The sequence below is a fragment of the Setaria viridis genome, chromosome 1, assembly GCF_005286985.2.
Source record: "Setaria viridis chromosome 1, Setaria_viridis_v4.0, whole genome shotgun sequence".
Lineage (NCBI taxonomy): Eukaryota > Viridiplantae > Streptophyta > Magnoliopsida > Poales > Poaceae > Setaria > Setaria viridis.
Window position 1 is genome coordinate 19,285,728 of NC_048263.2, and position 17,433 is coordinate 19,303,160.

Below are 17,433 nucleotides of genomic sequence, written 5' to 3' on the forward strand. Positions count from 1 at the left end.
AGAAGGAATAGATATCATCCTTGGGATGGATTGGATGACCCGACACCAGGTGGTTCTAGACGTAGCTGCCCGAGCTCTCCACATCAACTCACCCTTTCATGGTAGCTCCACCCTATGCTTGACCCACCCTAAGTACGCAACTCCTTGTGCGTACCCTGTAACAGAAGCCCGGATAGAAAACCTTCCGGTTGTCCGCGAGTACCTTGATGTGTTTCCGGATGACTTGCCCGGCATGCCGCCAGATAGAGATATCGAGTTCGCCATTGAACTGCAGCCAGGCACTGCCCCGATATCGAAGAGACCCTATCGGATGCCACCAGCTGAGCTGGCCGAGTTAAAAACCTAGTTGCATGGTCTGTTGGAGAAAGGCTTCATCTGACCCAGTACTTCACCCTGGGGTTGCCCAGCCCTGTTCGCGAAGAAGAAGGATCAAAGTCTACGCATGTGTGTGGACTACCGACCCCTCAATGCGGTGACTATCAAGAACAAGTATCCACTTCCCCGTATTGATGTTCTGTTTGACCAATTAGCTGGAGCCAGAGTGTTCTCCAAGATTGATCTTTGTTTCGGTTACCACCAAATCAAGATCAGACCCTGTGACATTCCCAAAACTGCTTTCTCTACAAGATATGGACTCTACGAGTTCCTGGTTATGTCTTTTGGACTCAGCAATGCACCCGCTTATTTCATGTATCTCATGAATTCGATGTTCATGCCCGAACTGGACAAGTTCATGGTGGTGTTCATTGATGATATCCTGGTGTACTCGAAGAGCACAGAAGAACATGCTGAGCATCTTCATGTCGTTCTTCAACGGTTGAGAGATCATCAGCTTTATGCCAAGTTCTCCAAGTGTGAATTCTGGTTAGAGAGTGTCAAGTTCTTGGGACACACCATCTCTCGGAATGGCATAGCAGTGGACCCCAGCATGGTACAGGAAGTTATGGACTGGAAGCCGCCTACTTCAGTTCACCAGATCCGAAGTTTTCTTGGACTAGCAGACTACTATCAGCGTTTTATCCCAGATTTCTCCAAGATAGCTAAGCCGATGACTAAGCTGCTGAAGAAGGAGGTCAAGTTTGTGTGGAGCAACAAGTGTGAAGAAGCTTTCCGCACCTTGAAACACTTGCTGACCTCAGCCCCAGTTTTAGCTCAACCCGACCCTTCCAGGCCGTTTGACGTATACTGCGACACCTCTGGCATTGGACTTGGGTGTGTTCTTATGCAAGACAACCAAGTCATTGCCTATGCCTCGTGGGCGTTGCGACCTCATGAGCTGAACTATCCGACCCATGATCTTGAGTTGGCAGCAGTGATTCATGCCTTAAAGATATGGAGACACTATCTGATGGGCACCCACTACAACATCTACACCAATCACAAGAGCCTCAAGTACATCTTCACTCAGGCCGACCTCAACATGCGCCAAAGAAGATGGTTGGAGTTGATAAAGGATTATGATTTGGAAGTGCATTATCACCCCGGCAAAGCCAACGTGGTGGCCGATGCTCTTAGCCGCAAGACCTATTGTAATTGCTTGACAGCAACCAACTTCACAGAGACCCTGTGCTAGGAGATGGGGAAGCTCAGTTTGGAAATTGTTTCCCATGGAACCCTCGGCCATATATCCCTTGAGTCTATTTTAGAGGACCAAATTGGGTCAGCACAGTTAGAGGATGAGGAAGTAAGGCGAATCAAAAAGAAGATTTCATGGAAGGATGAAGGGTACAAGCAATTCCGACAGGATGAGAATGGGAGAGTGTACTATGGAAATCGACTTGTTGTACCACCCGGCCCCAATTTGAAGAAGCAAATCCTAGATGAAGCTCATCTCTCCAAGTTCTCGATCCATCCTGGCAGCAATAAGATAATCATGATCTCCGTCAAACTTTCTGGTGGAGTGGAATGAAGCCAGAAATTGCACGGTATGTTTCGGAATGTGACACTTGCCAACGTGTCAAGGCCAGCCATTTGAAGGTAGCAGGTACCCTGCAACCACTACCTATTCCCTCTTGGAAATAGGAAGACATCAGCATGGATTTCATTGTTGGACTGCCCCTTACATCGCAGCGACATGACTCCATTTGGGTTATTGTGGATCGTCTTACCAAGTCTGCCCACTTTCTTCCTGTTCACACCACCTACCTCACCAAGAAATATGCAGAGTTGTATCTTGACCGCATTGTTTCTCTGCACGGTGTGCCTAGAACGATCATATCTGATCGAGGTGCTCAGTTTGTAGCGCGTTTTTGGGAACAGCTACAAGCATCACTTGGCACCAAGCTCATTCGTAGCTCTACCTATCATCCCCAAACCGATGGTCAGACCAAAAGAGTGAATCAGATCCTTGAAGACATGCTACGAGCCTATGTCATCCATTATGACAAGAATTGGGATAAGTGCTTACCCTTGGCAGAGTTCTCCTATAACAATAGCTACCATACTAGCTTGAAGATGGCATCGTTTGAAGCCCTATATGGTCGAAAATGTCGGACACCTTTGAATTGGTCGCAAGTTGGAGAAAGATAGACCTATGGCCCTGATTTAGTAGTAGAAGCAGAAGAACAAGTGAAGATAATCCAAGCAAATCTCAAGGCCACCCAATCTCGACAGAAGAGTTACTCCGACAGGAGAAGGAGACCCCTGTTGTTTGACATTGGTGATCACGTATATCTTCGAGTCTCCCCGACCAAAGGAGTGCAACGGTTTGGAATAAAGGGAAAATTGGCTCCCCGTTACATTGGTCCTTATGAGATTGTGGAAATTTGTGGACCCGTTGCTTACTGAATCCAACTACCAGAACAACTCTTGGCCATACATGATGTTTTCCATGTATCCTAACTGAAGAAGTGTTTTGCTACAACATTTATTTCATGGGCTTTACATTATGTGTGGGCCCACATAACCAGCGCCTAGGCCCATGTAGGGAAAATAGAGGAGTCACGGTCTGACTCTGTTGTCAATCACGAGATCCATCTCATATTGGCGTCTCCGTCCTTGCTGCTCGTGTGAGGAAGGAGGAGGCGCTCGCGCCATAGTCTCCAGTAATTGCACCTGGACATCTCGTCTCCAGGAAAAGCAGCTGGACATTGTCTCCAAGAACTGCACCTGATCAATTTCAGCTTGAAAAGAGAGAGAAGGGACAACAACAAAAGGGTCGGTAGGAGATCAGGAAATTTGGAGGTGAGAAGGAAGAAAAGGTATAGATCAAGTGATATCTCTAATTTTTGTTAGACTTTGTAAATTAGAGGAAGAATCATATTGATGCATAGGACTTTTTAAGTTTTCTTTAGGATCAAGATTTGCAATTTTAGTCATGGTGATTTAGGACATATGGTGTGTGTTTTGTGACTGCAAATTTATGTCAATATTCAGAACAACTTTAGTATAATTCCTTTATCGTTATTTGGAGTAATTGATGACCCTTTTTTGCCCAGTAGAATTTGAGTTATCGTCGTTGCATGTTTAGATTAGGAAGTAAATAATATATGCTTATAATCTAGCTATATTTGTGTGCGTTGTGTCAAAAAAAAGTTGAGGCACTTGTGTGTAGGAATTTGAGTTATATCTAGGCCATTGATCACTTTGTGCGTCACTTTGATTGAAACGATTGTGGAGCATGTCGTCGCGTGAGGATAGGTCTTGGATGCGACTGCCACAACATGTAGTAGAGTGGCAGAAAGGATTTAACAAATTTATAGATACCACATTTGCAGGCACATCTAAAGGAGAAACAACACCCTGTCCATGTAACACATGCCATGGAATGTCCTACGAACAAATTAAAGAAGTTAGAGCTCATCTGCTTTTTAGAGGGTTTTCTAATTGTTTCATCAAAGGGGAAGGAGAAGAAAAGGATTCATTTGAGGTTATAAGTGAAGGGGTTGACAATGATGATGCTACAGGTGACACTGGTTCTATGAGGGATCTGGTTTCCTCACTAATCAGTGGTGTAATACATGGAGACATCATGGGTAGTGAAACAGAAGAGCCAAATGGAAGTGCTAAGAAATTTTTTAAATTATTAACAGAGGCGCAGAGGGAACTTTATCCAGGTTGCAAGGAGGCTAATAAGGTATCTTTCATTATCATGCTTTTTCAAATTAAGTGAATGTTTGGTATTAGTAACAGTGCAGTAGAGGCCATTCTTTAGTTGTTTTCGCTTGTGCTCCTTGAAGGTCATTGTGTTCCCGACACTTTGGAGAAAGTGCAGAAGGTAGTTCATGATCTTGGCCTGGACTACCAAAAGATACATGCATGCATCAATGATTGTGTTTTATTAAGGAAGAAATACGCTGATAGGGATAAATGTCCAGCATATGGTGAGTCAAGATGGAAACCAGCTAATTCAAGTGATGAGGCGGCAAGTAGTAATGGCGCTCCCAAGAAGCGTGTTCCACAAAAAATCTTAAGGTACTTTCTGGTCACTCCTCATCTGCAAAGGTTATACATGAGAGTGATCACGTCTAAATATATGCGTTGGCATAAAGAGTGTCTGGTCCAAGATGGAAAAATGCGTAACCCTGCTTACTTGATGTTTACTTGCCAATGTTAATACCAGGACCAAAGTCTCCAAGGAATAGCATTGATGTTTACTTGCAGCCATTAATCGATGAGTTAAAAGATCTTTGGGAAAAAGGTGTTGAGACATAGGATGGAAAGGTGAAGAAGAATTTCAATCTGCATATTATTCTGCTATGGATAATTAATGATTTTCCAGCATATGGCATGCTATCTGGTTTGACCACAAAAGGCAAGTTTGCATGTCCATACTGCAACAAGGATACTGACTATTTATGGTTGAAATTTAGGTCCAAGCATTGCTACATGGGTCATCGCTGCTTTTTGCCAATGAACCACAAGTGGCACTACAACAAGATTAGCTTCAACAACCAGGTGGAAACCAGGGAGTCTCCAGTTCCTCTTACTGGTGAACAAGTGGTGCAGCAGTATGAAAGCTTTAAGCAAGTGACATTTGGGAGTACGCCAAAGAAGAGGAAGCAATGTGAGGAAGAAACTAGATGGCACAATTGGAGGAAGAAGAGTATTTTCTTTGAACTGCCTTACTGGAAAAATTTGCTTGCAAGACATAATTTGGATATGATGCACATAGAAAAAAACATTTGTGAGAGCAGTCTAGGAACTTTGCTTGACATGGCAGGTAAAACAAAGGACAATGAGAAGGCTTGGCTTGACATGGAACAATTGGGCATGAGAAAGGATCAACATCCTTTGGTGAAGAATGACAAGTACACTTTACCTCCAGCATTATACTCTTTGGGTGATGATGACAAGTCTTATTTATGAAAATTTCTACAAGGTGTGAAGATGCCTGATGGTTGCGCCTCTAATATCAAGAGATGCGTGGATGTGATGAGGTGCAAGCTTTCTGGACTCAAAACTCAAAACTGTCATGTTATATTCCAAAAACTATTACCCATTGCAGTACGAAACATACTGCCAGACGAGGTTGTTATCCCATTGATTGCGCTTAGTAGGTTCTTCAATGCAATATGTTCAAAGGATTTGAGTACTGAAGAGTTGGACAGATTGAGCATTTCTGTTAGAGAAACTCTTTGTCATCTTGAGATGGTTTTCCCTCCAAATTTCTTTGATATATGATGCATTTGCTAGTTCATCTTGCTGAAGAGGCTAAACAAGGAGGACTTGTATGCTATAGATGGATGTACCCAATTGAGAGGTATCTGAATACGCTTAAGGCTATGTGCATAACAAAGTGTATCCTAAAGGTTCAATAGCTGAGGGATATATCTTATCGGAGTGCATGACTTTTTGCTCTTGCTTCTTGGATGATGTTGACACCAAGATTAACCGTCCAGAATGACATGAAAGTGCCGTTGTAAATGAACCGCCATCTGGTCTAAGTATATTTGGCAACATTGATTATAGTATGAAAGGATTTACCATGGAGCCAATTCCTATACAACAAATGAGGCATTGGATATTAACAAATTGTGATGAGGCGATGCCATGGGTGATGTAAGTATTAACTTTAATTTACTTATCTTAGCAGTATGCAGACATATGATGTTTTCTAATTGAGTAGTAAGCATATGATTCCTTTTATTTTCACTATAGTGAGCATATGGACCTACTCAAGAAACAGTCTCCCAAACATGTTGAGCAACATCACAGGGATCAATTTGTAGGTTGGTTTGAGCGTACGGTGAGCTAAACTAAAATATCTAAGTATGCTTTGTAATGCACATTTGTGCTAGTTGATGCATTTAAATCATATGACAATTAGATTTTTTCTCAATTGCTTGTAGATTAACAAACTCCATGCAGAAGGAAGGTCAAGTATGCAATACATGCACTATCTCAAGGACCAGACCATCATGCACGTGTTTTCAGTAGATGCTTCATCAATGGGTATATGTTCTAAACTGCTCAAGTAGAGAAGAATCTGAGCACACAAAATACCGGTGTTGTTGTCAAAGGTGATGGTAGTGCTAGCGACATTGACTGGTATGGCATTGTTAAAAAGATTTACGCACTAGATTATCCAGCACAAAAGGAAGTCTTCCTATTTGAATGTGACGGGTATGATGCCTCCTGCTAGTAAGAGCAAAGGTAGAGGATTCAAAAGGGACCAGTATGTGATTATAGACATTGATGCAAGTCGAAAGTGATATCTAAATGATCCTTTCATTTTGGGGACACACGCTGAGCAGGTTTTTTATGTCAAAGGTTCCAAGAAACCAAACTGGTGGACTGTTATCAGATTGAAGCCCAGAAATGTGTTTGCCATGCTAGAATCAGTATAGGAAGATAACGAGGGAGAAATTGATGTTGACTCACTAGACGTCGGAGTGCAAGACATGATAGATTCATGCACTCAAGAAGAATTAACACATTGGACTAGGTCAGGCATTGAAGGTGTTATTGTTGATGCTTCTATTATTAAAAAAACACATGTTGATTTCGTACCTAAACCAGCAGCTATGGAATTGATAGAGGATGAAGAAGATGACACCACCGACAATTACATATGATGGCTATGTAGCACCTGTGAATTCTAATGTCCAAGGCATGGAGGAACCATTTTTCATATAGAATTTGTAATTATTTAGGTCATGTCATTGATTTACCAATTTGTATAACCAAACTAGTAGACCCCTTGTTGAGTGGATTCATATTTTTCGCAAAGGAGTAAATTGTTTTCTTGAGTTCATTAGCAGTCCAAGATATATAACACATCCCAATTCATACGATCCAAACAGGGCCCAAAGTGATTCCATACATATATATATATATTGGTACGCAGTTCACAACTGACCCCAACCTGACCACACATTGATATTCATACTACTAAAGTACTAAACATGCCATCATCCAGACTGGTGGACACATATATATCGGACAATAAGCCACTCCATTTCTTCTTCTTAACGACAGCCAACTCAGCCTTCTTCCACATCGCGTTAGTCACTCTTGTTCAGCTTCCGCTTGATACCAACGCGAAGCTCCTCCGCCTTTGCTCGAATATGAAATTTTACAAGGGGGTCAGTTAGCATGTGGATAAGATAACATGCATTCATGCCAATTGTAGTACAGAAAGGTTCTGGTAACTAGGAAGTTATTATCAGTCGGTATATTTATCTTTCTAAATTCAAAATTGAATTTTCTGGAATTTCCCACATGACACAACATACAAGTACATTGACTGCCTAGATCAACCAAAAATAGCTCACAACATGGATCCAATCCTACACATTTAGTGCTCCATATAACTAAAAGGGAAGGAACATAGTGATGATTAACATAAAGGGTAGGAACATCACCTGCCTAGTAGAGATAACCGGTTCATTGGTTTTGTCATCGCTCTCATCATTGAGTATCATTGTACATGTCATCTTTGTGAATGCAATATCATACTTGATTCTTTCAGCCTTCATTACAAGCAAAAAAGGGTCACAATATATAGAACATCATGATCAATGATTTACCATTCCACATTATGCTCTACAATCAGGTAAACATCTACCTAGTTTACTCCATTTCAACTAAACTAGCACAGGAAACAAGGCAAGCAATCCCAAATCTGCCAAACAGTTACATTAAAACAAGAGGACCTTCTTCCAATAGGAAAGTTATAGATTTATTTCAGTTCACACATCAGTTCATACTAAAATGGAATGAAAATATACTTTCTAAGATTAACTTCTAAGATTATAGCATTCTCTTTAACTGAACTAATTGAACAGTGCTTATTAGTACTTCTTAGATTTCCACATGCTAATATAGCACAGGCAGTAAACTATCATAAATTTCAGGTATAAACCAATCTCAATAAACTATATCATCAATTTCGGTTGTGATCCAACACGTAGAAACCAATTTCATTACTTGTATGAAATAAATAACACCAACACACACTATCTTGTGCACATAACATCATCATTACTTATCTCACATTGTGAACCTCGCACCAAAAAATCCCAATTTTGTGTAGCAGAGTGAGGCACTCACCCCATTGACGACCACATCTAGGGGAGCCGCTCCCTTCCCTTTGTCCCTGCTAGGGCCAGTGACTCCTTCAAGGCCTAGTGGCACATCTGGAACGATGGGCTTCACATCCTCATCGAAGTCTATGGCGGGCGGAGTGTCATCGGTGTAGATGTGGCGGCTCGGGCCTGTAGCGGTTATCATGCGGTGGGTTGATGATGGGCCCGAGGTGAACGAGGGACGACGGGTTGATGACGGGCTCGAGGAAGACAAGGGGTGGTGGGTTGGTGAAGGGGTCGAGGTGGATAAGGGGCGGCGGGTGGATGACGGCCCTGTGGTCGTCGGAGTCAGCGAGAATCGCCCAAACTCGTTGCGCGCCTGCCTCCTGGAGATGTGGTCATGGTGCTTGCATCCAGCCATTGTCGCTCCTCGATCCAGCGAATTGTACGAGGGGAGGGGAAGTTGGAGGAGAAGGTTCGCGATCTTGGGGGCTGATGGGATGTGCAAGAGATGAACAGGCACGCATGCGTGCGAACTCGGAAGTTTGAAAGGTGGAGGCCGCGAGGGGGGGTGCACCGGGATTCTTTATATAAGAATTGTGGGGACAACAATTTTGTTTCCATCTAAAAGCGACTGACATATGGGGCCCACAACAATCAGTAGAGAAAGGGGGCATTGACATGTGGGTCCCACATGTCGGCATGGGGATCTTCTCCTGCTCTAGTTCGCTTCTTGATGATCTTCTTATTTTGTATTTTGATTAATAATAAAAACTTTAAACATGTTTAGATTTCCCATTTGTTGTCCAAATCAGGTGGATTAATTTCTATCATGTTACTCAAGTTTGATTATCTACTTATCGATCCAACCCCTTATTTTGTAACTCTCCAATGAAGTATTTGGCAATGAGATTTGGTGACTAAGCACACCTTACAACTCCTTGCATATAGAATTTTTATGCAATTTTTAAAAGTAGCAACACTACCATATGCCATCAGTCACGTAGTCAACTTCCAACACACATTCATTGAAAAATTCACTTGAGAATTGTAGATTATGTTGGATTTGAAATGAAACACTATGAACATGACACCTCACTACAAGAAACTATTTAATCTGTGGTAGATATTCAAGCCCAAAACACAATGATGGTTTTTTAAAAATGGTCATGTTACATATGAAAAAAATAGAGAAATCGGGAAAAAATCAAAAAATAAAAAAAATCAGGGAAAAATCAGAAAAGGATGTTGGCCAGGGATCGAACCTGGAACCACAGAATGTATCACACTTATCATTGAGCTACTTGTTGTTTTGTTATTCTTCTTGGTCATCAACATTTTCATACATAGTTTCTTGCCCTGTTGCCTACATGGCCCGGCTGCCAGCGCCACATCATCAGCCGCGGACACCACATCGGCTCGGTCGCCACCGCCACATCATACGTTGCCAGCGCCACTTCATTGGCCACGGTTGCCACATCACCGCTGGGTCATCAACACCTGTTGTCAAATGAAATTTACCCAAAAAAATTGAGCTGACAAAAAATTAGGCTTGGGCTCACAAATTCTTGTACATATAGCGCCTGTGCTAGAGGTGCCAGCCATGAGAGCAACATGGGCCCTGCGAGCAGCATAGCCCATGGACTAGGTGCTATTCCATGAGAGAATGTGGCCTAAGCCAAGAGGTCATAGATAGAATGAGTTTTGTGAGTTCGGGACAGCGAACGGCGACTGAGTATTTAAGTTGGTGTTTCTCTCCTTATGCATCCGAGGTGGTACTAAAACGGCTAATGCTCCCAGCGTGCCGAGTGCCAACATGACTGGGCGTAAACTAATCAACGGCCCAGCCCACAATGCACAGGAGGTGCTGGCGAAGAAGCCTTTGCCTGCGCACAATTTCGGATGTGCGACTAACATGTGGGTCCTACATGTCAGCACCGGGTTCTTCTCCTATTCTAGTTTGGTTCATGGGGATCTTCTTATTTTTTATTTTGATTCATAATAAAAACTTTAAACATGTTTAGATTTTGCATTTGCTGTCCAAATAAAGTGATTCTTTTTTCTTATTTCTTGGAAAACTTATGTCTTTCACATGGTTTCATTTCCACCGTGTTACTCGACCCGTTGTAGTCACATTTTCTTCACTATTTACTAACTCTACAATGAAATGACCCTTTTCGAATGTTTCAAAGATATCTGTTGTAATCCAATATTTCACACAAATCCCACTAGGGGCAAATAAATAGCCAAGTTCAATTCTTGGATGATCATATCTATATATATTTGGTATATCATATAGGTAGCCATATGTGTATCATGTTCAATATCACCTTCTTTGCCTTGAGTTCATATCATGTGGGAGCTAAAACAATGTTTTGGAGCAAATAGGTAAACAAGGCCTACAATTAAAGATTTATTTTCAAAGGCCCAAGTTCAATTCTTGGATGATCATATCTATATATATTTGGCATATCATATAGGTAGCCATATGTGTATCATGTTCAATGTCACCTTCTTTGCCTTGAGTTCGTATCATGTGGGAGCTAAGACAATGTTTTGGAGCAAATGGGTAAATGAGGCCTACAATTAAATATTTATTTTCAAAGGTCCATGTTCAATTCTTGGATGATCATATCTATATATATTTCACATATCATATAGGTAGCTATACGTGTATCATGTTTAATGTCACCTTCTTTGCTTGAGTTCATATCATGTGGGAGCTAAGATAATGTTTTGGAGCAAACGGGTAAACGAGGCCTACAATTAAAGATTTATTTCAAAGAAAGACTCATAACCAAAGTTCAATTCTTGGATGATCATACCTATAAATATATGGCATATCACATTGAGGTCATATCATGTGGGAGCTAAGACAATGTTTTGGAGTAAATTGGTAAACGAGGCCTAAAATTAAACATTTATTTTGAAAGTAAGACTCATATGCAAATACAAAAAATAAGGTAAATACAATAAAGAACAAAAAGACAAAAAATAAGGAAAGTTCACAAAAACATTTGTGAGGCCCAAAATTGAGCCAGTGACTCCATGGACTACACCAACATACTAAACCATTGGGGTACTCATATTTTTATGCTAAATAACCATATTCATATTATTTGAACAGTGTATAAACCTAAGTCATCAATGCAAATAAGCCACTGGTTCGCCTCCCAATTTTCCCACTAATCCCACCACCCCTTGAAATCTCCCCTCCATATTTCCTAACAAAAGCAACTGAAAGGCCGGCACTCTACCCCTAAATCCCGCACTCCCATCTAAACATGGCCAGGCGCAGAATGGGGCGTGACGTCGGTTCGTGGTGATCGAGATGGAGATTCTTGATGCTAGCACCACCAGCAACCAATGGGCTCCTGCTGATAGAGACGTCGTCACCCAAAGGATCAATAAGGTCCGTCGTCATCCTACTCAACTTGAAGTGGGCGAAGGCCACAACGAGTTCACATTTCAACATACCCAAACTAGCAGGTACACTATCTCCTTGTTATTTTCCATCTGATCTCATAGGGAAACTCTGATGTTGAAGTCCATCTGGTTATCTTTTACTTCTTGTCTGATTTCACCTATGGTTTATCTGTGAAATCGCCTAGGGTTTATCTAAATTCGCCTATGGAAACTTTCAGTGGCTTGGTCAGCAACCTATGTTTGTAGTCCAATATGAATTCGTATTATCTAGGACTAAAAGCCTATGATGGAAAATCAGACAAAGAAGATGCCATATCGTAGCTTGTACATTCTATTTGTAAATATTCATAATTAACACACAAGTTACACCATTGCCTTTTGTAGAACTAACAAACACTAACCTTGATAATTTTGAGTTTTTGGTCATATTAGGCATACCTCAATTGACATGCTTTTTCATATGATTAGCTGTATTTGTAATTGTTAACTCAAGATTCCAAATTTAATGTTCGATCATGGAGTACACTGAACATGTATTCTTGTTTTAGTCTCACTGGTGAGATGTGGGATATGGTTATCCATCGATATGGGGCACCATGGGAAACAGGAATCGTCGAGCTCATATGTGATAAGTCCTATATCACATTTATAAACTTGGTTTTACTTAAAACAAAGCTGGGGTACAGTGGGCAGGACTTCTTGTACTATATGAAGCGATGTGGCAATGACACAGCAAGCCTCGTCTTGGTTGATTATGACCACCAAATAGAAGCTATGCTTGATGCCAATGAGGGAGAGAGGAAACTCAGACTAGTACTAGCAACAGAGCAACTGATAGAGTTTAACAAATCCATTACACCCTTTAAGCAACCAAGGTATAAAACTAAAGAAACACCTATAGATGTACCTACTGCAGAAGAACCAATTGATGCATACAAGGAATGGCTTGCAAACCTACAACAAGATCAACGAGACATGGGTAAGTTAAGTTCCTCCCCACATCAAAGATAATTTATGATATTTGTGAAAATGTCACTACTTACACTTTGTTGACGTGCAGAATTTAGAGATGATTACAAGGATGAAACCATCAAGACATATAAAGAATGGTTAAGGTGTAAAGGCTTTCTTACGGACATTAGTAATATCTACTCCGTCGCTCTCCTATGAACAATATGATTACTTGTGCAAACCAAAATTCTACATACTTATTATTCCATTTAATGCAGTATCATATATAGAAGAGGATGATGAAAGTGATGTTGATAGAGTTGCTAATGATGAACATCTTCCTACCAGCCCATCAGAAAGAAAAGATTGGCCATCTCATGCTAGGCGTAATAAAAGAATAGGGAAAGGTGTGTATGCATCCTACAATTTTTGACAACAACATCTTCCATGTAGAAATTCTCTGATCATTTTGAACTTATTGGTTTTGTAGGAGGTTCTAGTGAAGGTCACAATAAAGGTGGATGTGGTGCTCTCAAGGGTTTATCAGCAGCCATCAAGAGGATAAAGAGTGGCTCCCAGAAACAAAAAAATGATTTTTCAGCAAGGCTAGGAGGTCCCATAGGCCATAACTCTCGCTCATTTGTGGATGAAGTGGTACTATTTATGAGGAAATGGGCTCCAATTATTGGAGTCAAAAAGTGGAATGACATAGAGCAAAATGTGAAAAATTCTATAGCATTTGATATAATGGTACGCACAATATTTAATTTTGTTGCCTAATAGCTATATCAATTGTCATATAGGAAAATACTTCACAGTCTGATTGTTTTTTAAATATATAGAATCGGTGGGACCTTCAAAACACTGATGATGAAAAGAAAAAAATATGGGCCATAGCCAAGGAGTGGTACAAAGGATATCGTTCAACATTTTGTGCTACATACAAGGCATACGACAATTATGATGCAAGAATGAAGCACAAGCCTGAGGACTTGGACCTTGTTGAGTGGCGCTATTTGATTTTGTATTTTGGAGGTGATGATTTCCAGGTCTAGTAACATTTCATTTGGTTTTCTTTTCTAGTAGACATGTCAACTTTGTTCAGTGCACTACTAATGTATTTTGTTACTTCAACCTTTTTGCAAAAGGCAAGCAACAGGAACTCTAACAATCGTGACAAAAAAAAGGACCAATCATTGCATGGGATCCAAACCATTCTCCAAACTTAGTGATGAGCAGGTAACGCTACATACTTTTTGATCCAAACCTTTTTCCTATGACATTCTATATATTTATTTTTCCACAAGTGTAAAGTCATGCAATACATTCCTGGCATCATAGAGAGACCCACAAACAGGTCAAGAACCAGGTGATATTAACCTTTGGATGAGTACGCACATGAGGAATGGGAAATGGTCAGATGAAGCTTCTAAGGCTGTCTATGTGAGTAATTCACTAAGTTCACTACTCACATCCTGATTCATAGTATTGTTTGAATTTTCATATGGAATACTAACTCCATTGCAATCAATTAGGATGATGCAATCTTCAAGATTCAAGAGAAATGTATCAAAGATGATAGATATGTACTAATGGATTTAGAGGAAAATATTATTTTCCAGTCAACCTACAAGCAAAGCGCAGGATGCAAAACATCCACTGTACATGGTCATGGGTGCATGTCTACACGTCCAACAGAGAGCAAATCAATGAAGGCTCAACTCAAAGAAAAAGACCGTGCTACGATTTTAGCCAACAAGAAAAATCAAGATCAGGAAGAAGAGATTGAGAAGTTAAATGAAAAACTTGCAAATCAAGAAGCTGAAAGTGAAAGGAAATTGGATGAAAAATTCCAGCAGTTTAAAGAGGAAGAGAGTAATAAAATCCAAGCACTTAGGGATGAATTCATGGTAGCACTTCAAGGATGTAGAGAAACCCCATTAGTTCAGGTAAAAAAAATTTGGATATCAATTTTACCAGCAATGATGATATAAGATTTTTAACTAATAAGTTACTTGCTCAATTGTTTCATATATAGACTGCCCCAAAAAGTGCAGACATCCCAGGGGAAGCTACACCACCAGTTGACAAAAGTGCTGCCAATATTCCATATTCTAATGCAAGTGAAACTTCAATAGTCCAGGTACAAAATTTTTGATAATTAACACACCCTTGATAATATTGGAATATGACCTAAGTTACTTGCTCATTTTTTTCATATGCAGACTGCCCCAAAAAGGGCAAAACATTCTAGGGGAAGCTACGCCACCAATTAATAAAAGTGCTACCAATATTCCAGCTTCTAAAGAGATTGAAACCCCAGTAGTCTAGGTAAAAAATTTCTGATAATGATCAGACCCTTGATAATATTGGAACATGAACTAAGTTCCTTCGACAATTTTATCCTATGCAGACTGCCAGAAAAAGCATCGACCCAAGTGAATCTACACCAACAGTGGCAAAAAATGCTAGCAAGAGTGCATCCTCTAAGGAGCCATTAAGTCTTCCTCAAAATAACAACAATTTTTTTATTTCTCCACATCAATTGATGAATGTTGCTGCAAAACATGTATAGACAAGAAGCCAACCGGTAAGGAATGCAAATCTGAATTCTATTCAATATTTGCAACTTTGTTTATGACCTACATTCTGTGTCCATTATAACAAAAACAAGGGACATGTTCTACTATGAATGACTCGTAGTTTAGTGCTGAAACAAGCTAAAATTTCTTGCAGCATATAAAATATCCTGTTACTTGACATGTATTTTGTTTAATTTATGGATGTGCAACTCTGATATGATGAGGTTATACATGAGACTTTATAAATATGTTTCAATTTCTATTTGGAGCATGACATTAGCGTAGCACCATTGCTTTGATGACCCGTACATACCTAATATACTAAATACTGATTAAGAAAAATAACTATAGAGCCTTTGCTGATGCATACAAATTCTTTTTTATTTAGCACGATAATTGAAGTTGCGAAATGGATCACTCTGACTCGGATGCCTTCCATGGACAACACAAGGATATTCTGCAATGCCAAATAATGTTTGTTGTAGCCTACATAAGATAGATGTAGTTGTGTTGTTCACCCAACACTAGCTAGCTAGCTATGAACTATTCTGAATTCGAAAATTGTATTGGGCACTTTACACACTTATCAACTCATTGGCAGATTTAATTATGGATTTCGTTTCGGTTTCATGATGATTCGATTCTTGAATTTTGGTTAATTGTTTATTATTCAAAAATAAACTTATTATCCAAATATATAAAATGCAATATGCATTACGACACGGATCTACCTGTTGCAATAACCTAAATGCAACAATTGTACTTCGTTGCTATAGGTTATTGCAACAACTGTATTTTAGTTTTCATACAACTTGTTGCCACCAATATTGAATGCTGCTATAACTGGTAATAACCTCGAACAATACCTTGTTGCGATTTCACTTCTTGCTCATAAGTATTTCCCGTTGCAACACTTATTATTGCCACCAATATTGAGTCCTGCAATAATAGTTAATAACCTCGTACAATACCTTGTTGCAATATCACTTCTTGCTTCTAAATATTTTCTATTGCAAAACTTATTGTTGCAACCAGACATGTTACCGTGGCAATATAGTCACAACGATTCAGTCTGTGTTGCCATAGATCAATCGCAACATAATATATGCATGGTGATATACTCTATCGCCACGATGTTGGTCATGGCCATACAACCTATTATCGCCGTGTTAGGCCATTGCAACTAAATAATATAGGAACGCCTAGTTGCATGGCAATACATGCTACTACCATGACATCGGCAGTTGCCACACTTCTCTAAAGCAATGGTTTATTCCATGGCAATTACTAGTACTGCAACATGACCAAAAAACCATTGCAATGCACCTATTACCACAAAGGTACTTGCAATGTCTTGCAACCAAATTGATTTAGTTGCAATTTGTACCTATTGCAACTATATTGGCCCTATTGCTACTATATTGTGACCGTTGCCATAGGCCTAAAATCTAGTAGTGGTATCTTTTGCAAGGATACATTTGGAGAGAGAGGTCACACCACATTTGGAGCTTTATTTGGTGGATGGATGGATGGGATGTTACTAGCTACCAGTGTAGAAGTCTAGTATGTGGAAGTGGAGTGTACGTGATCTTGATCATGAAAGTATGAAGCATATTCCACAAGGGTCACAACAATTTGGCAAAACTCAACATGATAGCAAGCAGCATATGTGTATAGGTTTTTGAATACGGACATCATATGGCTTTGGTAGGATGAAGGCATATCATTGAGGAGCTAGCTAGGTCATTGTTTTTCAAGATAAATTTCCCAAGTACTTTAGACAAAACAGAACAAGGTTCATTTTATCATGCCATATCTCAAACATCAAAAACCTAGGTAGCATGCTTTCCTAAAGATATAGGTTCACAAGCAAAACAGGTGCAAGCGAGGAATATAGAACATGTATGCCAACCATAAGGAGCATGTTTTCAGCCAAGGTTCATTATAATTCTTGAGTTTAATTTTTAATGATTAGAGATAAATTTTATTTAAACTCATGAACCAGG